Source organism: Cupressus sempervirens, chromosome 4, assembly GCF_028749045.1.
Source record: "Cupressus sempervirens isolate cs-2001-9-10 chromosome 4, ASM2874904v1, whole genome shotgun sequence".
Lineage (NCBI taxonomy): Eukaryota > Viridiplantae > Streptophyta > Pinopsida > Cupressales > Cupressaceae > Cupressus > Cupressus sempervirens.
This window is the reverse complement of record NC_143121.1, coordinates 315,450,940-315,474,805: the sequence shown is the minus strand read 5'-3', so window position 1 is coordinate 315,474,805 and position 23,866 is coordinate 315,450,940.

Below are 23,866 nucleotides of genomic sequence, written 5' to 3'. Positions count from 1 at the left end.
TGCATGTGTGTGAGAGAGAGTAGGGTATGGGAGAGGGGAGAGAGAGGGGGGGATGTGAGTATGTGTGTGAAAGAGAGAGAGTAGGGGATGGGAGAGGGGAGAGAGAGAGTATCTTGAGAGAGAAAGAGTAGGCAGTAGGAGAGGGAGTGGGAGAGGGAGAGAGAGGAGATGGGATTGTGTGTAAGAGAGAGAGTAGGGCATGAGAGTGTGTGTGAGAGAGAATAGGGGTGGCACAAAGAGAGAGAGAGAGAGTAGAGAGGGAGAGAGAGTAGGGCATGAGAGTGTGTGTGAGAGAGAATAGGGGTGGCACAAAGAGAGAGAGAGAGAGAGTAAAGAGGGAGAGAGAGAGTAGGTGGTGTGAGAGAGTGGGAGAGGGAGAGAGGGGGCGATGGGAGTGTGCGTGAGAGATCTAGAGAGAGGGGGGATAGGAGTGTGTTCCTATGAAAGAGAGAGTAATGGATGGGAGAGGGATAGCGAGAGAGAGAGTAGGTGGTGGGAGAGGGAGTGGGAGAGGGAGAGAGAGGGGGGATGGGAGTGTGTGTAAGAGAGAGAGTAGGGGATGGGAGAGAGTGTGAGAGTGAGAGAGAGTAGGGGGTGCCAAAGAGATAGTAGGGGATGGGGGAGAGAGTAGGTGGAAGGAGAGAGAGAGAGAGAGGAGGATGAGAGTGTGCAAGTGAGACAGCGAGAGAGAGTAAGGGATGGGAGAGGGGAGATAGAGTAGGAGATGGGAGAGGAGAGAGAGGGGGGATGGGAGTGTGTGTGTGAAAGAGAGAGATTAGAGGATGGGAGAGGGGGGAGAGAGAGAGAGTAGCTAGAGAGAGAGTCGAGGATCAGAGAGAGAGTAAGTACTAGGAAATGGAGTGGGAGAGGGAGAGAGAGGGGGATGGAAATGTGTGTAAGAGAGAGAGAGTAGGGGATGAGAGAGAGTGTGAAAATGTGAGAGGGAGTAGGGGGTGGCAGAGAGAGGGTAGAGAGGGAGAGAGTGAGAGTGAGAAAGAGTAGGTGGTGGGAGAGGGAGTGGGAGAGGGAGAGGGACTGAGAGATAGAGTAGGGGATGAGAGAGGGGAGAGAAAGAGAGATAGAGAGAGAGTGGGGGGGAATAGGTGTGTGTGTGAAATAGAGAGAGTAGGGAATGGGAGAGGGGAGATAGAGATAGAGAGAGTAGGGGATAGGGGAGAGAGAGAGTAGGTGGTGGGAGATGGAGTGTGAGAGGGAGAGAGAGGGGGGATGGGAGTGTGTGTAAGAGAGAGAGTAAGGGATGGGATAGAGTGTGAGAGTGTGAGAGAGGGTAGGGGTGGCAGAGAGAGTAGGGGATGGGAGAAAGAGAGTGAGAGTAGGGGATGGGAGAGAGAGAGTAGAGAGGGAGAGAGAGAGAGAGAGAGAGAGAGAGAGAGAGAGAGAGAGAGAGAGAGAGAGAGAGAGTAGGGGATGGGAGAGAGAGTAGGCGATGAGAGAGGGAGTGGGAGAGAGAGAGAGTAGGGGATGGGAGAGAGTGTGAGAGTGAGAGAGAGTAGGGTGTGGTAGAGAGAGACTACGAGATGGGAGAGAGAGAGTGAGAGTAGGGGATGGGAGAGAAAGCGTAGAGAGGGAAAGAGAGAGTGAGATAGGAGGTAGTGGAAGAGGGAGTGGGAGAGGGAGAGAGAGGGGGATGAGAGTGCGTGTGATATATCTAGAGAGTAGGGGATGGGAGAGGAGAGAGAGAGGGGGGATGGGAGTGTGTCTGTGAAAGAGAGAGTGTAGGGGATGGGAGAGGAGAGTATCCCGCGAGAGAGAGAGAGAGAGAGAGAGAGAGAGAGAGAGAGAGAGAGAGAGAGAGAGAGAGAGAGAGAGAGTAGCAGATGGGAGAGAGAGAGTAGGTGGTGGGAGAGGGAGTGGGAGAGGGAGAGAGGGAGGTGGGAGTGTGTGTAAGAGAGAGAGTAGGGGATGAGAGAGAGTGTGAGAGTGTGAGAGAGAGTAGGGGCTGGAAGAGAGAGAATAGGATGGGCGAGAGAGAGAGAGGGAGAGAAGGCAATGGGAGAGGGAGTGGGAGAGGGAGAGAGAGAGGGGGGTGGGAGTGTGTGTGAGAGATCTAGAGAGTAGGGGATGGGAGAGGAGAGAGAGAGGGGAGATGGGAGTGTGTGTTTGTGAAAGAGAGAGACTAGGGGATGGGAGAGGGGAGAGAGAGAGTAGTAAGAGAGAGAGAGAGAGTAGGTGGTGGGAGAGGGAGTGGGAGAGAAAGAGAGAGAAAGGGAGATGGGAGTGTGTGTAAGAGAGAGAGTAGGGGGTGGTAGAGACAGAGAATGGGATGAGAGAGAGTAAGAGTAGGGGATGGGAGAGAGAGAGATTAGGTAGTGGGAGAGGGAGAGCAAGAGAGAGACACAGAGGAGGATGAGAGTGTGTAAGTGAGAGATAGAGTAGGGGATGGGAGAAGGGGGGGAGAGAGAGTAGCTTGAGGGAGAGAGAGTAGGGGATGGGAGAGAGAGTAGGTGGTGAGAGAGGGAGTAGGAGAGAGAGAGCGAGAGAGAGAGAGAGTAAGGGATGCAAGAGGAGAGAGAGAGCAAGAGAGAGAGTAGGGGATGGGAGAGGAGAGAGAGAGTGAGAGAGAGTAGGGGATGGGAGACCTAAGAGAGAGTAGGGAATGCAAGAGAGAGTGAGCAGGCAGTGGGAGAGGGAGTAGGAGAGGGAGAGAGAGAGAGAGTAGGGGATGAGAGAGAGAGTAGGTAGTGGGAGAGGGAGAGAGAGGGGGGATGGGAGTGTGAGAAAGAGAGAGTAGGGTATGGGAGAGGAGAGAGGGTGAGAGAGAGTAGGTGATGGGAGAGAGAGTAGTCAATGGGAGAGGGAGAGTGAGAGAGTAGAGGATGGGAGAGGGGAGAGAGAGAGTAGGGGATGGGAGAGGAGAGAGAGTGAGAGAGAGAGAGAGTATGGGATGGGAGAGGAGAGAGAGAGCGAGAGAGAGTAGGGGGGGAGAGAATAGAGAGTGACAGAGTAGGGGATGAGAGAGAGAGAGAGTGAGAGAGAGAGTAGGCAATGGGAGAGGGAGTAGGAGAGGGAGAGTGAGAGAGAGAGTAAGGGATGGGAGAGGAGAGAGAGAGTAAGGAGAGAGAGAGAGTAGGGGATGGGGGATGGTGGGATAGGGAGAGATTTATTTTCACATATTGCATATGTACTATAGCGCATATATGCTTTATAGTGTGTACGAACTATGTGAAATCACCAAAAAATGGTCATAAGGCAAGTTTGGGTCCCTTTTGATCCATATTCTACTTTTTGTCTATTGTGCATTCTGTTGCTCTAATAGAAAACACGGGTTTGAAGTTGTTGGAAGTTAGCAAACACTATTTAAAGACTTTTTGAAGCTAACAAACACCAAATTCAATCATTGGATACACTATTTGAAGGCTTTTTGAATATTCTTTCTATAGAAAAGGTTAACTTGCAGTCCTTAAATATTGTTTGTTGACATATAGAGACAAATTTGATTATAATTTGACATGTTTAATATATAATAAATTCATTAAAATTTGTATGTTTTGAATGAATTGTTATTTGCAAATGGTTAGAAATTTGGCAAGTTGTTTGATATATATAGTGTATTCATTGAAATAATTGTAATTTTTATATGTATTTGAATGATTTTTAATGTAAAAATTTTAGGTAATTTAGATGTTTGAATAATTTGACATATAGAAATCATCATCATGCCAAGGAAGAAACCAAAAACTCAAACAAAGGAAGAGAGGGAGGCAAATTTGGCAATCTAAAGAGATAAAATGAAACTACTACTTGAACAAAGAAAATTGCAAAGCAATAATGAAGAATTGACTTTCAAAGAGGAACAAGAACCACTAATACAAAGAAACAAAGAGGAAGAATTGGAATGACAAAGAGAATGAATGAGACTATTATGCTCAAGAAGACAATTGAATTGTGAAGCTACACCATCTTCCAATATTGGAGTCATATCATCCTCTCATGTTGAAGAGACACTAACTTGTAGATCCGATGATGTACACAATCCATCATGTCATGTTGAAGGCACAACATCAAAATATCAAGTAGGTGATATTCTATCTTTTGCATTTTATTGCCAAGGCACATCATCTTCGGTTCAAGGTATGCAAAACACTGAACCTTATGTTGATGTTCAAAATTTTGAGGGAATGAAAGAGATTATAACACCTTTTAGAATTTTTTTTAGAAGACAAAAATAATTGATTTATATTAATACTAACATTTTGAAATCAATGCCTTACAAGATTAGTAAGCATACTTTTCAAAGAAAAGATAATCGTATGTGGAGATTATTCTTTGAAGAATTAAATATTATAGGTCAATGCCAATTATTTTTTGAAATGATGAGGAATTTGAAATTTAGGCCTATCATAAAAATTCTTGGGCTAAGAATGATGGATGATTCAAATGAGAAAAACATTGTAAAGAATCTAATGAGTGCTTATGACAAATTGGGTTCTAAATCATGCACCAAAGATAGTAATATCACAAGATGAGTACTTACATCAACAATAGTAAGTACCCAAATGAAGAAAGATTGACTCATGAGAAAGACAATAAAAAAAATAAAAAATTGGTAGAGGTACTCTAAGGAGAGCCATGCTAAGGCATGAGATATTAGAAGATCCAACAAAAAATGAGTTATGGACATTTAGTGGTAGACTATCGCGAAAGGATAAAAAAATTAGTGAAGCTTTGAAATCATTGATCGAAGAGGTTTGAAAAATTAACACACATGTTTCCCCTAATCGAAGAGATGTTGTAAGAAGGAGGATTGGTAGCCAAAATTACGACTCACATGTGAAACATTTTTTGGACTCAACTCAGACACAATTTTTTGCAAAATTTATTGGTATGTATCCTCAAATTCAAATAAGTCAAAGATTTTTTGAGATGGGTAAACCTTTTTATGTGAAGATAAATTACATATGCAAAACTTGTTGTTATAGGATACATATTGAATTTTCTAACCATTTTGATTTTTTTAGTCATATATGTGTGTTTTTGCATTCTAAGTTTTTTTTGTAAGATTGTGACATGAATGAGCCACCAAGATCTTCAAGGGAATTCATAGCCAACATTTTATGTGAAATAGAGGATGACCAACAATTTTATAAGACATCATGCTTGGATGGTACATGCTTATTTTGTGGTTCTTTGCAACTTTTATCAACTTGTGAACATATGGATAGTACACATGCAATTGGAAATGAAATAGTAGATTATGAAAAAATCAAGACAATGACATATGCTCTAAATGATGGAAAATAGGGTAAAAGATGTGATTTAGTAATTGAAAAGATTCCAATGTATGAGTTCATGAAGATTTTTTTTCTAAAATGATTATTTATGAGTATGCAAGGCATATACATAGGTCTCAATGGCTAGATTTGCAATTCAAGTTGTGCAAGGATACATTTCCACTGGATACCATTGTTTTGGTTGTAGACTTCCTAGAGAACTACACACTACAACCATAAAATGAGGTGCAAGAAAAGTATTATACTTCTCAACAGGTTGAACCATATTTTTTCACATAACATTCATGCATTCACCTACAAGTACAGAGAATGACAGGAAGATTTTGACGGAGTACCATTTTTACATCAACAATGATCGATCACATTCTATGGAGTTTGTACATGGTTGTTTTCAACTATTTTATAGAGATTTGGCTAATTGGGGCATAACATATTGTCAACAAATTATTTGATCAGACAATTGCACATCTCAATTCAAGAATGTATAGATGTTCTATTGGTTGAGCATGATGCACAAGTTGTGTAGAATTCAATATATGTGGAATTTCATAGAGGCCAGTCATAGAAAGGGAGAGCACGATGGTGTAGGCACATGCATCAAAAGAGCCTTAGCTTGTGAAGAACTAAAGTACAAAGATGGAGCAATATTGACAGATACAAAATCCATTGTCTAGTGGTGTAGCACTACAATGCATCTAGGTAAGGAAGGGGAGTCTATAGTTTGTAGATTATTTTGGTTGATAGATAATACTAACATTGCATCATATGAGGATTGTTGCACACTAACATGATCAAGTGAGTTGCACTCTTTTAGAAGCTCTGATGCAGGTTCATGGAGTATCCACACATAAAAAATGGCATGCTATTGTCCATCATGTGCAGAGAAAAATTGGGATGATTGTGAGTCAACTAAATGGGTGGACAAATGAGATATACGAGTTTTGGACCCAATTGACACCTATTGTCCCCCACAAGCACTAGAAATGGTAGAGATGGATTTGTCTATTGATTTTGACTGCTTGTCTGATCTAGTGCAACCTGGTAATATATATATATATATATATCTTTGTAATTTTAATATGTAACTTTATAACTTTTACCTAAGAGTTTTCTGAATTAATGACCACATTTTGTACATTTGTCACTATAGGCCATGTTTTTGCTATTATTACACCTGAAAACAACGAAGAAGGGACAAATTATTATTTGTGTCATTATGTCCAAGCTAAACAAAAATTGTATCACTCGGTTATAGATTGTGAAGGTTTAGAGTACCATACCAGTGCAGTGGTTGTAATTGGCACATGGCTTAGATGATATTCTATGAAGAACCCTAATTTGTGGTTAGTTGAGGATTGGCAAAGAGAGAGGAAGATTCTAAATTATTTGAACCTTATTGTTGCATCAAATGTCCACTTGATAAAGTATGGTGTAAAACCACATAATAAGATTCTTTGAAAAGTTTGTGAGTCATATCACAGGGAAATACTTGAGATGTTAAAATTTAGAGCAGATCCAGTTGGCTCATTAGATTGAATATTGAGAGAGGAAGAGAGAGAAAGAGTGATCAATTGGATCCAAATACAATGTTGTTACCTTTCCCCTGAGACTATCCACATGACAAGGTGGGTATTATTATTATGTATAAGTGATGAGATAAGTTTAAATCACAGATTTTATGTTTTGATTTGTTTAGAATCTAAATATATTATTTGAATTTATATTAGATTTTTAATAGGACCCATTTTCAGATTAGTCATTTGAATAAGTGAAAGTTTAGAATTTCCTGTTTAGATCAAAATGTAATGAAAGAACATGAAAATTGTTAGAATGTGAATGCTTTGTGTGTTGAGATAATGGGTGTTGCACACAGTGCATAATATTGTTATTTTATTATTTTATTTTATTATGTAATGTTGTGCCTAAATAGACGTGCAACATGTAAAGATTCCCATGGAATATTCTTGATGAGTTGTATTGTAACATTGTGATAATATTTCATGTAATTATTTAATATTGGAGAAAAGAATTAAATGCTCAATATTAAATGGGGGGTCAGTGGGCTAGGTAGCACATGGTTTATGTAATACCACTTAGTGGTTTCTACTATATAAGTAGCCACAAGGTTAGTTGTTGTAGAGAGAGAGAGTGGCAAGGAGAAGATAAAAGGCAAGAGTCAAGCGGGACAAGGCTTGACAGGTTAGCCAAGGGAGCATTTGTGAAGGTTGGAAGCATGGCATGGGATTTGTGGATTCATGCTTGTTCACATAGTTTGCTCGGTTATGGCTATGGCCATGAAGGCTTCCATGGTTGTATGCCAATGATATTTTTGCTAAATAATACATGGTGATGGATGCTTTTGGAGGGTGGGTTTTTCCCTCAATGAGGGTTTCCCAGGGTATATCTTGTGTCACAATTTTATGGGTATGTTGTCTATTCTCTTGCATGTGGATTTTTAATTTTGTGATTATTTTAGATTTATTATGGGTTATGTGGAAACGGTCATATTCTTTATTGCCAAGTTTCCTTACAAGTGGTATCAGAGCTATGGTTTTATTATTGTAACCCTAGATTGAATCCATGGGAATGCATGAGAGGATAAAATAAAAGGGCAAGATATATGAATGATTTATTGCAGATCTAAGGACTTTGGATTTGCTGTTATGATGGGATGTTAAAATATTTGGGCATGTGAAATTTTTTGGAGAAAAGGATTTTTTCGGATGTTTCATTTAAAATGAGGATTTTGGGGGGTAGCATGCAGAAATGACCTCTTGGGTAAAAATAGACCTCACCATTGGATCCAGGTCGACATTTTCATAAATTTTGATATATAATATGCCCTAGTTTGGCAATGTTCAGAGGAAATGAAAGAGTTTTTTGGTTTCAGCCCATGATGGCCGTCAAATTTAATTCCGTCAGAATTTTTGTCACTGAAAAAAAATAAAAATGAAAAATCATACTGAAAATGGTAAAAAGACTGTCTTAGTAAAATGGCCATAACTTTCTCTCAAGATATCGGATTTTAGAGTTCTTATAGGCGTTGGAAAGCTAATTTAGAGAACTACAAGATGGTGTAGGTTTGGTTCTATGATTTTTAGATTTTGTGAGTCAGATATTATTTATTTTGAGCATGGATTAGGGCATAACTTGGGCATACGGAGTCAAATTTTGGACTTCGAGTAGTCAACGGAAAGCTCTTGGAGGGCTCTACACATTGGGTTCAGATTTGGTGCAGGTTTGGCATGATTTATTTCTTGATATATTGATCTAAACAGTTTATAGGTATATTTTGACTATGGTAACATTGTGAGTTTATGGTATTGGAGATTTAAGATTTGATGTCATTGTATACTCAGTTCATATTTCAGATTGGTCTCATGAGGATATGGTTATCAGTGTTTGGTTTGGATATGCATGATGACTTGTTGGATCTACAACTTGTGCAGTGTTGTAAGCGGTCTATACTTACAGGTTGCATTTATAGCTTGGTTATGGGTTGTCTTTGTCCATTGATCTTTCATTATTGGTGCATATTCAGATTGGTGGCTTGGATTTGGGTTGTCTATGCCTTAAGTCACATGATTTACTATTTTCTTCATGTAGAAGGGATAAGATGTTGTTACCAGGTACAGTCATGGTGGAGGATTGTGGTTGACTATACTGACAGGTTGGACACTTTGAGAGCCAGATGCTCAGTTCATGGATGTGATCATGGTGCCATGGATTTTGGCATGACATGATTGGTTATATAGGTACATCCTTGATGTTCATTAGCTTGGATTTTTGATTCAGTTATGGTGGTATATCTTCTTGGTTGAGGATCATGGTTATTTAGTTTCTTTTTGAGGAGCTCATGATGTGCACTTTGAGTTCTTTGATGGTTTGATGCCTTGGTTGATTCTCATGGTTAGAGGATGGATTTTTTCATCATGATGTAATGGATAGCTTGGATACATGGTTTAGTGGGAGCTTGTGACAGTGATGGGGTGACAATGCAGGATTAGTTCCTGATTTAGTTTGGATCTTCATATAGGAGATGGATTTTATGATGCCATAGGTGACTTGGTACCATAGTTGAGTGGGAGTTGTTGGCATTGATATATTTATTGAGTGTTTGTAGATGTTGGAGGTTTGTCTTAGATCCTGTTGCTGCAGAAGCATTTTTGACATTTGCATGGTGCACTTGTTAGCTTCATGGTGTGTGAAGATGGTTAGATCTTAAGGACTCATGGAGTTCTTGGTTATCTTCATGGTGTATGGAGATGGTTCTTCCTGGTATGTGGAGATGGTTTTTCTTCATGGTGTGTGGAGATGGTTGCATCTTGAGGACTGGCAGGGTTCTTGGTAAAGGTGTGGTTTATGCTTTTATTTGGCATGTTATCCTTGGTGTGAGGATGGTTTCATTATTATGTCATGGTATACTCTTGATACATGTTTAGAGTTGTGACATGTTATGGTGTGTTCATATGGAGCATGTTATCTCTTTAGTTGAGATGGTTAGATCATGTTGTCATGTTTATGTTCCCGAGGCCATGGTTGGAACTTGGACATTGATCTTGGTTTAGTTTCTTGGTATTGAGTACACTGGTCATAAGCTGGATACTTCATGATATTGCTATGTTGCATTTGGAGTTGGCATGGATTGATTGGTTACAGGTGCTCATGGATACTTAGAGACGGTGGTGATGCTGATTTCTCATGGATTAGAGAAGTATTTGTTGGGACAGTTGATGGTTTTAGCAGGAAGTCCGAGGGGCAGTCACCTGATATGGACTTGAGAGGAGATTGTTCTTAGATGAGTCTTGGTTGGATACTTGGGTATCTTGATGAACATTCTCATTCCCCACTCTTGGTCTACTCGGTGGTTTGCTACTTGAGAGGTATAGCCCATTGTTTCTCTCAGTTGCATTATATTTATGCTTGTCTTTCATGGATATGGATCTTGAGCTATGGTACATGAGTTAGTTCTGGAGGGTTCATTTGAGAGATGGTTTAGCATTGGTTATCTCCATGTGCATATGTTGTTATTCTGGTTGAGTTTGGGAGATGGTTTTGTATTGGGCATTTTCCTTGGTTTAGGAATGGTTTTATGAGTTTGATCTTCTTGTGAGAGGCTTACATCCATGATTAGTTATATGGTATGGTTTGGGTGTTGTTGAAGCTTCTTGTTGGGGTTTTATGGAGGAGATCATACTTGCATAGTTTACATCTAGAGGTGTGTGTAGAAGGACATGATACAGATTATGATTTGCATGGTTTCCCTGATTTTGGTTATCTTCTTGGATGTTTAGTTTTGCCTACATTGGATTTGAGATTGGTTAGAGATTGTGATCACTGGTTTGTGTTCATGTTTGTCATGTGAGAGATGACATGTTTATTTCTTTATCTCTTTCCTTTGTTGGTTGTGGAGAATTTGAGAGACTGTTGAAGACTTGTTATGAGAGTTGTTCTTGTAAGATATCATTTTATGTATTGTGGATGTCCTTGATACTACATGGATTCACTTCTTTGAGATGTGTTGAGTGGATTGGTTATAGATTTGGTATTATCTTTTGCAGTGGGAGCTTCTTGGTATATATGTGGTAGGTATTGCTCTTGAGGCTTGTGATTGCAGGTTGCAGATTGGATATGTCAGTGATATGAGATTCACTTGTTATACCTTTGAGGTATGGATAGTTGGATGGGTTTGGCACTTTGCTGTGGGTGCTATTTCAGCTATGGATATTTTGACAACTACGAATACATGTGATTACCTTTGGATCAAGTTTTTTTGTGCTTGGAATTTTAGTTGGTACAGGATTTTATGATCTTATAATGCGACAGGTTGGGTGGTTTTCTCTTTGGATGGCTTCTATGTATGTCTAGTGGGAGTGGCATAATAGGAGGTGAGATCATTCATGTTTGAGATGCTAGATACTTTGATATTGTTGCAGGTACCAAGATGGAGCACTTGGTGTATTTTGATCCATGATGGTGGATGTTCTGGGAGGGATTGTTCCCTTGTTCATTTATGTGGCTATGGATTGACCCTATGCAATGTACACAACAAGTGGGAGATTGTTGAGATAATGGGTGTTGCACACATTGCATAATATTGTTATTTTATTATGTAATGTTGTGCCTAAATAGACATGCAACATGTAAAGATTCCCATGGAATATTCTTGATGAGTTGTATTGTAACATTGTGATAATATTTCATGTAATTATTTAATATTGGGGAAAAGAATTAAATGCTCAATATTAAATGGGGAGTCAATGGGTTAGGTAGCACATGGTTTTAGCACATGGTTTATGTAATACCACTTAGTGGTTTTGTGGGACTTGCTACTATATAAGCAGCCACAAGGGTAGTTGTTGTAGAGAGAGAGAGTGACAAGGAGAAGATAAAAAGCAAGAGTCAAGCGGGACAAGGCTTGACAGGTTAGCCAAGGGAGCATTTGTGAAGGTTGGAAGCATGGCATGGGATGTGTGGATTCATGCTTGTTCACATAGTTTGCTCGGTTGTGGCTATGGCCATGAAGGCTTCCATGGTTGTATGGAAATGGTATTTTTGCTGAATATTACATGGTGATGGATGCTTTTGGAGGGTGGGTTTTTCCCTCAATGAGGGTTTCCCAGGGTATATCTTGTGTCACAATTTTATGGGTATGTTGTCTATTCTCTTGCATGTGAATTTTTAATTTCATGATTATTTCAGATTTATTATGGGTTATGTGGAAAGGGTCATATTCTTTATTGCCAAGTTTCCTTACATTGTGATGTAAAGTCATGATTGTGTGCATGTAACTAGAAACTAGAAATTGGTGAAAGAAAGGATATAATGGGAGAAGTTTCCAAGACTCATCAAGCCATTTAGTAAGTTGCTTGATCATTGCTAGAAGATCAAACAAATAATTCTTTGCATTTGAAACATTGTTACCAATAATGATATTATGACTAGCATGCTTTTATCTTTTATTTTTTTTTCATTTTTAATTATTTCATATAAACTCCAAAACAAATTTATTTTTGAATCATAAACTTATAAAACCCATCTTATAATGCTAGATTGAATTTTTATGTGTTATCATCTAAGATATATGTAAATGTATGAGAAGTTTAAATTAGTTGAATCTTTTGGGATAAATGGTATTGTAATGTATAGTTTTAAGATTCATTTGAAGAATATAAAGGGGAATGAGTGATGTAGGTCATTAGACAAAACAATATCTTCATTGGAAATGGAATTAGGAGCAGCAAGAGTTGCGAGTGGAATGAAGATGAATGAAGATGGAGATGAATTAGGAGCAGCAATAGAAAACAACATGATTCTATTTGACACACTTGGATGCCACATGGTCAACAACTATACTCAATTGAAACACTTATAATAATTGTGAGTTTTTAAATTTGAATATTACTATGTCTTGTTTGAAGCCCACAAATAAAATGGGAAATGGGAAATGAGAATGGTAGGGGAAAAGCTAAATAAGTTGGAGGAGGAGAAGGGGATAGTAAAAAGGTTCGTTATTGGTCACAGTGCTACACTAGGTGGCATTTTGGATCATGCAATTGAAGAAGACGTAGAGCATAATGACTTCCTTAGACTCAAACATGTTGAAGGCTACCATTAGCTCTCAATAAAGACCAAGATCTACATCTCTATAGCACTCGCTAAATGGGATGCTAATTTCTATGTTAAAGTTGATGATGATGTGCATGTCAATCTAGGTACATTATCATCATTCATGGTTTCATCTAAATAGTATATTCTATGTTATAATTTGTTTAGATAGTTCATGTGTTTGTTTTTTGGGTAGAACTTATTTGTTTTTTTCATTTGAGATGGGTAATTCTACATAAAAAGCTAGTGACATTTTATATGTTGTTTAAAGTTGATATCTATCTCTAAAAATCTAACATTTTTCACATTTGTGTAATATTTTAATTTGAAGATAATTGAGAATTCATTGAGTCTTCAAGAACTAGGTAAAAATTATTTGAAAAGGTGATAATTTGGCCTTGTCCTTTGGAAAGTTTGGATGTTTGACAAAGAAAACTAAATTTTGACCTCCTAGGATTTCTAGGCCTAAGTTAGGGATATTGATCCTTTGAAGCTGCTGGGGCCTTGAAAGTGTATGAATCCTAGTGGTTTAGTCCTAGAAATGCTGAATGAAGTCTAAGTTTTAATTCTTGAAACTTTTTTACTTGTTTTCCCTTAATTGGCCTAGTTGAGGGCAAGTGTCCCTAAAGCCATATTTTGATCCAAGTTTGCCATGAGCCCTAGGAAAAGGGAAGAACCTTCAAAGAGTGGAGTCCACATGGATAAGTAAAGGTCATCATTTGGCAAAGGCTAGTAACTAAGACATCATCCTAAAGTGGGTTTGAGTACCCTTAGATGTTTAAGAACCAAGTGGCAAAAGTAGGTTGTGTGCTCTGCATTAATAAGGGTCATTAGACCTAGGTGTGATAGCTAGGGTGTAGGAAGTCACAATGTATTTGGAAGAGTCACTAATTGGCCTAAAATCAAGGCATACCTTACCATAGGGAAATGAGAAACTTAAGGGATAAGTATCTAGCTTAAGGAAGGGTCCCTAGCATGGAATTCCTAAGGGATAGCCCATTTAACAAGTTGCAAGTGTTAGAAAGTATTTTGCATGTAGTAGAAGCTTGAATTATATAGGAAAGGATAGAAAAGAGTAAAGAACATATTGTTTCATCTTAAATAATGAAGTATATTGAGAGCTGACTTTCTTTAAAAGGGTTCAAAGGTAGATTGAAGGTCATCATCAACATTATTTTTGTTTAACATAACCTTTCAATATGTTACTCTTGATTTTTGCTTGGTATGAATTAAATATAAATCTACAAAAAAATCCATTTGCATTTTGGCTAATGTCTCTTAGTTGTGTAGGAGAACTCTCACATGGAATGATGAAATAAGGGTGTTTGGGCCTCTTAGGTTCACCTTTAACCCTTTTGTGTGGGCCATTAGTAATTTGGGTATATTATGAACTTGTTGCTCAATGAGGTCACAAGGGCACAATTTATGTAATTTGAATGCATATACTTATAATCTAAGGTCTAGCAGTTGTGTTGGGTCAATCTAGGCTCATTTGAATGGTTAAAATGCCTTTTAGGCACTCAAATGTAAAAAATGCATTAAAAGTGCAAAAGTTGCTATGCAACTTTGCAACTTTTTGCATAACTACGCAAAAATGCTTCTAATATTTCCTCCAATGGTCACAACCTTTCAAATATGGTTGGATCAGTTGGGGAAGACATTCATATATCCATTTTAGGTGGGTGGAAGGTACAATGTACATTTTTGGCATTGAAATCAATAAAAATAACCTTGTTTTCTACATTCTGGGCTATTTTTTGAATGGTACGATTGTGTACAGAAGCCTAGGGATCTATGATTGCTATGGTTGGATATATATTTGAATAAAATTTCTAATGCAATTGGTTTTAGGTCTTCAAACTTTGTAGAACTTAAGTTGTTCCTATTTTAGTACGGATAGCCCGAAATTCAAGGGTTTCAAGGGTTTTGATTGAAATCAAGATATAATGTGAGATTCCACCATAGTAAAATTATGGAATTTGGTGGAATCCTTTTATTTTTAATGAAATTTAAGATTCTTTTTTTTTTAGGTGATAAGATTTAGGGAGAAGGAAGAAACATGATGCCCTAGATGCATATACCTTGTATGCATCACTACACAAACCTACTTTCCCAACATTTTAAGGCTTCAAAACTCCATATTATGGTCTATAACTTGGTAATCAAAATATTTGGATCATTCCTCAACATATCCAATTGGTCTCATGTTTTTATCATGTGTTTAAATGGTACCTCCTTCATAAATGTGGCCTAATTAGCCCTTGTGTCTAAATGTTGTCCCCATGGGTTTTGACAATTTGCTTGCTAATGGGAACTCTCCACTTTGGAATCTGATAGTACATTAGAAATGGGAAGTAATCTTGCTGTTATTCTTTTCTTTTCATGCTAAGTGTACAAGTTGCAAACCTAAGTCTCATTCCTTGGGCTACTAGGAATCCAAGAGGTTAATGAAGGAGCTATGTCCTTTTCTCAATTTGGGGTCTTCAATTCTAGTTGATATGCCTATTCTAATGTAAGAAAATCATTTCTTGAGTCTAAGTTCCTCTTTCCATGTCTTGTGTAGGTTTCTTGTATTAAGCAATATTTGTTGTCAAGGTGCAAGTGTGGGGTCTTGAGCCTTGTTTGGACTGTCAAACCTTGTTAGGTTGTTCTTGTAGGTTGTACTCTCCCAATCTACCTCATTAGTACCCTACCACTTGCACCACTTAGGACCTTTTTTAATTTCTTTGAATTCCCTTGCATTATCCTCATAGTTACTAGTGTATAGGTTGATATTTGTATCCCATCCTTCTATGTTGATAGACACGTATTGTAATCAAGTCTCTAGGAATTGATTGCAAGCTCTTTAAGCATCTTAATATGTCATTGGGTTAAGTATTGCATCCCTAAAATATAGTCTTGAAGACCTAATTGCATATCACCTTCTTAACACAATCATAGTTAAGTATTTGAGACTTGACTACATATCAACATGTATTGAACTTATAACTTGTAATGTAGCTCTAGGACCCAATTACATATTGTATCTCTTCTACACTTGTAATCAAGTGTTTAGGGTATGATTAAATATCTTATTTATAGACACTTGTAGGCAAAGTGATGTGGAAAAATATGGACCCTTCCAACTTCTATGAGAAAATACTCTGAACAATGTGCTTTCCCAAAGGTTTTCAAATGCAACCTTAAGGCTTAAGTTTCCCAAATTAGGTAAATGACTTATCCAAAGACTTCTTATTAATATAATGGTTTTGAATACCCTAATACACCCAAAATAAGCAGTTTAACAAGTACCAAGAGCCTATCTCTAAGGTAAACCAATCATCCCAGCCTACTAGGCCTATAAGCCCCAATTAGCCCTCAAATGCTGTCCTCTTGCATTTTTCTCCACATTTTTCCATAAAATCAAGAAAATAAATTAAATATTAGGATACCCATTTGGCTTATCTATAACATATCAAAAGATGAGGTATGGTTGTTTTATACCAAGTCTTTACTGTTACATTATGGGCCAATTTTTAGGCATAAAAACCCCTCCATTTACAAAGGAACTATATGGAATAATTATCCCCCAACCATAAAACTTGGTAAAGTATCGTAATATGATCCTAAAGTGATGATAATTCAATTGGATTGAACCCATCAACTCTGTACATGTTCTTTTTATGAAACCCTCACCAAACAAGGCAAAAAACTAGGGCCTCTTCAAATCTGACCAAGAAATCACTTTCAAGACCTATTAGTTGATCCCACACCATGTTTATGATGATTAATTTTATTTTTTTAATATAAAAACATGGCCTCCTTTAGGCAGATCTCCCACTACTATACCTATGGCATCAAATTTAATGCATTTTCATGCACTCAAGCACTCCAAACTTGTCCAGTTGGATGATCATCGGTGCAGGGAACCAAGAGAAATAGATAGGTGTCATTATATTTGTGAATTAGGAACAAGGTTTCAAAATGATGTAATAAGATCCAAGATGTAAGGTTAATTGCACTCTAGGTGCCATTATAAGCCATAGTGCCAAATTGAACCAAGGGGTAAAAAATGAGCAATATAGTTGATTTTTCAAAGAAAAAAGGATTTTTATGTTTCTTAAAAGGTTATAAAGGTCATTAGGGTGATTGGGTTAAGTTATAGGTGTCTAGGAGTTAAGATGTCAAAAATTACAAAAAATTGCAAAAGTTGTCAAATAAAATTGCAAAAATGCTGACAACTTTGCAATTTTGTTGAAAAACCAAGTGTAAATTACAACCACCATTTGAAATGTGGTTATAATAACCAATTTAAGGGAAGCATATATGTATGAGATGACCGTACAGGCCTTTGTGGGTGATGGTTGTACAGATTTGATGTCTTCTAAAGCAATAAAAATTTGATTTTCTACCTTTTTTCCCATGTTTTGCTATTGTACAGATTGAAACATGTGAAAATTTGATATGGTTGGATAGGTATTTGAAGTATATTTCATTTTCATTTTGTTTGAGGTTTATATCTATTCATTTGTGTAAGATATTGCAATTTTATTGAGGGCTGCCTAAGTAAGCTTGTAAATTGACTAGTTTGCACTTATGGCCCTCTAACTTGCAATCCAACGATGAGATCTTGATGCCATTTGGTGGTAAGAAATTTAGGGGTTTATTCTTACATATGGAAGAGTTTAGAGGGTAGAAAACTTGGTTTACTATTTTTTCTTGTAGGCCCTAGGCTGAAAATCATCATGTGTTCAACCCAGTTTTGAAGAGAAATTGGTGTAAAACTCTCAAACTTGCTATAACGACCCAGGTGAAGGGTGGAATGGATTTTTGACATGGTGAGGAATATTCCCAAGTGGTTTTTCTAATTCTATGACCCCATCTCTTGACACTTACCTTGGAAAGCTAGCCTAATTAGGCCTATTAGGACTGTGAACCTAGTTGGTGTTTGGGTATGCTAGAGTAGGATCAGCCCATGTGTCTTTGGAATCTTTAAGATCCTAGAAAAGGGTATCCAAAAATGTTTTTTTTTGCCACATTGTTTGGGGAGTTTGGGAGTTAACTTTGGAAGACTAAAAATAGATCTACTAGGATTTCCAGGCTTAGATTTGGGAAATAGGTCTATTGGTGATGTGGGAACCTTAAAAGTGGATGAATTATAGTGGGATAGGACTAAGTATGATAAAAAAAGTCTTTGTTTGAACCCTTGAAAGCATTGTTCCTAATTTTCCCTATTTGTCCTAGTTGAGGGCTAGTGCCCCTAAAGCCTTAATTTGGCCAAAGTTTGCTAAGAAACCTAGGGAGAGGGGATTCCAATTGAAGAGACAAAGGTTAGCATTGGGTAAAGGCTGGAAACCTTGTTTGGCATCTTGGAGTGGGTTGGGTGCTACTAGGCACTTAAGAAGGTTTTGGTGGATCAAGGCTGTAGACTCTGTACCAATCAACTACATCCTCTAACTATTCCCTACATTAGTCTACATAATTACATATGATTCATGTTAATAATCCATCCCCAAGTCACATTTAGAATCGAAAGGGGATGGTTACATCATTTTTCTTGAAGGAAACTGGTGTAGGGCACCAAGGCAAATGGATAGTGGTCCTAGTTTTGGATTTGGAACATTAATATGAATGTTGTAATAAGATCAAAATGTAAGGTCAATTGGGGTCTAGGTGCCATTACAAGCTAGAGTTCCAAATTGTACCAATGGGTCAAAAAAAGCAATTTTGGTGATTTTTCAATGCAAATAGGATTTTTGTGATACTTAGAAGGTTTTCATAGTCCTTAGTGTCATTTGGTCAAGTCCTAGCTTTTCCAAATTCATTTGTATTCTTGTATATTAGATAGACATAACAAAAGAGACATAACCATTATTTTGTTCACACTTCTTACCGAACTTGGTTCACACCTATCTTTAGAGTCTAGAGTGGAACTTAATGTTCATGTGTAAACTACAAAATCTATTTATATTATTTAATTGTACTATACCATATAATTTTGCCAGGTCTCTATATTGAAAATAAATGGTGGATGCAATTATAGTTCATGTCTTGGGTTTAAATTTACCTTGCATGATATTTTTTGGAAAAGAATATTGACGGATGCAATTCAAGATGCAATAGATGTACTTGATAAACACTATAAAGAGTGGGATATGATAGGTTATCATGTCATCTAAAATGACTTACAAGATTAAAAAATAATCTTGGAAATTTTTTTCATGAAATCTATAGATGCATTACATAGGCCCATATCAAAACATACACTTTTCACTATATTAGATTATGTGGTTAATGGAAGATAAGTTTTATGATCTTATATGCACAACATTCTCTTCACCTTTTGCTAGAAGTCATTGATAAACTTCCATGAATTAAATTTGTAATGATGAGAGGTCAAACTATTAGCAAATTTATTTAAAATCATACAAGTGTATTCAATATGATACCTTCCTTCATAGATAGTAATGAATGTTATCCGAAATGACAAAGTTTTCTACCCACTTCTTTGCATTCCAAACTCTTTGATCGTAGAAGAGAAAATAAATATTAAAAAAATACATGAGATTTCCACAATCCATATTGATGGTTTCTTAATATTTTTCAATTTGAACATATGGAGATTTTTTATTACAAGGCCAAATCCAAAAAAGCACTAAGAAACAATGAATTTTTTTAATAGAGTAAATTGAGATAGGTTTTCTAATCATTTAAGGTATATTTATATACTTTGTGAGATCTTTATTCACATGAGCAAGAATTGCACAAATGTAGAAGTCTCTAATTAGAGTTTTGAGACCAGTTGGTGGGAAAAATGGTGTGGATTATTCATATGACATAGTTGATACAACCAAGCGGATCATCAAGTCTAAAATACATAATAGTCTGAATATATACATGCTAATATACACCATCATAATGATAAATATGATTAGTAAATGCAATGTTCCCTCCATGATCTTAGATACTATCCCAATTTAGTGGTTTTTACAAAGTTCATAGAGACATACAAAGGAATCAAAGGGCCCCTTCAAATACATCATGAGATTTCCTATAATTTAATGGAATGATAGAAAACCATGGTAGAGTTGTCATCATAATAATAGGAAAAAGAATCAACCTCCAATTTAGGTGTTATACCAAATTTGAAATTGATAAGCTGATAGGTGCTTGCAACTTGGTTTATATTTTGGTTTTCATGTTTTTTTTACCTACTTAGGCTAGAATAAGCAACCCTTGGATGAGAAATCCATGGTTGTCAAAGAAAGACACCATTATGTATGCTTAAGGCACTTTATGCAATTTATAAGAAAAAGTTGATCACTAGAAAAATTCAGGATTTTTAATGTTTTTGGTCAAGAAATCCTAGTAATAAGTTTTTTTTAGTTATTTTTAGGTATGTTGGAACCTTTTCCAAGTCCTATAAGTGGAATGAAGTGAAAAATGTTAAAATTGCACTTTTTGTGCAAAGTTGCATTGTTGAAAGTTGTAAAAGTTTCTCAAATTTGCAACTTAGTGGGAAAAGGATATTAAAATATTGGTTCTAACCATTAAAATATACATAGGATATATATATATATATACATACCTCATTTTGAGGTCTCGAGGGCATTAATATATGGATTGGAAGAAGTTGCAAAGAAAGAAATTCAGTTTTTGAGTCATTTTTACTGTTGTTTGCATGTTGCATGAAATGTATGAAATTTTAGACCAAATGCAATGGATTTTTGAGATAGAGCTTTGAATCAAATTTCTTTTTCTTCTGGTCTCATCATTCTATGTGTTTTCTAACTCAAGTTGTTACATTTTTAATGAAACTAGGTTTTTAAGACATCATTTTGGTGTACACAGCAAAAATGGGCCTCTAACTGCAATTTCCTTGGTTGAAATTTTATGCTCAATTGGGAAATGGTAGTTTGTAGGGTTCTTTTTAAGATTCTAGGGTTTTGAGACTCAAAGATGTGTTTTTTGATTTTTCCAATCAAGCCCTAGGTCAAGTACCATGAAGGATTTGACCTATTGTAACGTGTTGATTTGTGAACAAAAAGAGTTTAGGAATTGGTGAAGAGATGAGAATTTTGAAATAAGTTATTTTAGTGTTACCAAAACATTTTCAAGTCTTAGAAGTGGAATCAAGTGAAAAATGTAAAAATTGCACTTTTTGTGCAAAGTTGCATTGTTGAAAGTTGTAAAAGTTGCTCAAATTTGCAACTTAATGGTAAAAGGGTCGTGCAATCAAAATGTCTATTCTATTAGCTCTAGGTGGATGGGTAAACCCTAGTCCCAATATTATCCTATCCCATTGAGTTCTTGAACATTCTCGGGCATGCCGAACCAAAACATCCCTAAGGGTCACTAAATGCCATAGGGTAGCGATCTTTGATGGGGTATATCTCAGAGCTTGTTCAAGGTATGGATGCGATTCTAAGTCCTATGGGACTATGTTGTGGAGACCTAAAATAACCTCTCTCACTTTTTGGATATCTTACTCCATTTTGATTTCACGATGCCATCTTGGGTGATGCTGAAATTCGTAGTATTAGCTAGTACAAAGTTGCCAATTGCCAAATCTCCCTCACCGTTCATCATGGAATTAAACTGTCTATTCTGTTAGCTCTAGGTGGCCTAGTAAACCCTAGCAAAAGCTCATCCCATTATGTTGAGTGCTCAAACATTCTCAGGCATGTCGAACAAAAACATTCCTAAGGGTCAATAAATGTCATAGGGCAATGATCTTTGATGGGGCATATCTTAGAGCTCATACGAGGTATGGATGTGATTCTAGGTCCTATAGGACCCTGTTTTAGAGACCTAAAATAACCTCTCTCACTTTTTGGAGATCTTACTCCATTTTGGTTTTTTGACACCATCTCAAGTGATGCTAAAACTCATAGTGCTGGCCAATACAAAGTTGCCAACTACCAAATCTCCCTCACCGTTCGTTGTGGGATCAAAATGTTTGTTCTGTTAGCTCTAGGCAGTTGGGTAAACCCTAGCCAAAAGCTCATCCTATCTTTTTGAGTGCTCGAACAGTCTCAGGCATGTCGAACTAAAATGTCCCTAAGGGTTAGTAAATGCCATAGGGCAATGATCTTTGATAGGGTACATCTCAAAGCTTGTACGAGGTATGGATGTGATTATAGATCCTATAAGACTATGCTATGGAGACCTACAATAAACTCTCTCACATTTTGGAGATCTTACTCCATTTTGATTTTGTGATGCCATCTTGGGTGACACTAAAACTCGTAGTGTTGGCCAGTACAAAGTTGCAACCCTTCCTATTTGTCGTGGGATCAAACTATCTATTTTGTTAGATCTAGGTGGCTAAAACCCTAGTCCCAAGCTCATCCCATCCCATTGAGTAGTTGAATTTTCTCAAGAATGTGAAACTAAAATGTCCTTAAGTGTTAAAAAATGCCATAGGGCAACAATTTTTGATGGGGCATATCTCAGAGATTGTGTGAGGTATGGATGCAATTTTAGGTCCTATAGGACCATGTTGCAAAGACCTACAATAACCTCTCTCACTTTTTGGTGATCTTACTCTATTTTGATTTTGTGGTTCCATCTTGGGTGATGCTGAAACTTGTAGTGTTGGCCAGTACAAAGTTGCCAACTGCAAAATCTCTCACCTTTCATTGTGGGATTGAATTGTCTATTACATTAGCTCTGGGTGGCTAGGTAAAGACTAGCCCCAAGCTTGTCCCATCCTATTGAGTGCTCAAATTTTCTCAAGAATGTCGAACTAAAACATCCCTAAGTGTCACTAAATGCCATAGGGCAATGATCTTTGACTGTGGGAACTAGATATGTCATCTCATCCAATGATGGAGACTCATGATAGAAGGTAAAGGTGTGATCATACACATCTTTTTGAACATTTTATTTTTTTATGTTAATAAGGTAATCCTTGTTTGTTAAGTCAAGGAACTTGTGGTCACCTATAAACCCAAATTGCCTTAGTCCTAACAATTTTCCTTTTTGATGTTGTTTTTGTTAATAAGTTGACTCAATAAGTATCTTGAGAGTCATTACACCTTATATAGCTGCATGTTATCACTAAATGGAGTTATTGGAAGATGCAAATGATCTTCTTGGTTTTCTTAATAGTCATTTCATGGGTTTGAAACATAACCACTTCCCTTTGTGAAGAGTTGTCCAAAAATCAACAAATTACATGTTGCAAAGAAAATACAATCATAAGATGTTGGAAAATTGTTTTCACTCATAGGATGTTGAAGAATCTCTTAGAAGGTGGTGTAGGAGCACCCTTTCAAGGCTCCCACCATATCATTTTTGGTGTGATGAACTTCTCCAAAAAAAATGTGAATACAATAAGGGCATTTAGCTCATGCGTGTGTGTCCAAGCTAGGATAGGTCTTAAAGTTTCCTCTTTGGTCTTTGTTTAGAATGGTACCTTGACTTTGGGTTGGTATCCTTCTTAGATCTTTGTTGGGGAAAGGTTTATTTAGGAATTTTTATTGCATTTTAGTCATGGGTGTGCATTAAAAGAAGCTTCCAAGGTGGACTACTTGTTTAGAAGACCAAAGTGCACGAACAATGCAATGTTATGTAAATCTGCCACCTTATGGAAGGGATGTTATTATGAATTTGGGGATTCTTAGGTGAAGCAAGATAGTGAAATTTTCACTCCCAAGGATTTTTTGGGAAGGCATGGAATGGTCTTGAAATGTGAGTCAAAACAAGACTACCCTAGCAATAAAAATTGCCCTAAAATTGCTTGTAATTTTAAAAAGTTGCTGAGCAACTTTTTCCAATTGTTGCTAAAAAACCTACTTTATAAAGAAGCTTTGAAAAATCCACAAAACCTATCTCTAACCCAAGAAGAAACCTATTTATGCTTGGAGGAACCATAATCAAGTGTTGACAACTCATTTCTTGTATGAATCCGTACTTTGGAATGCATGCAACAGACTGTGACTGTTTTAGAATAGATTTTACTAGTTTTTAATCTTGTATAGAGGCAAATCACGTGGCTATTATAATTTTGTTGCATGTTGTAG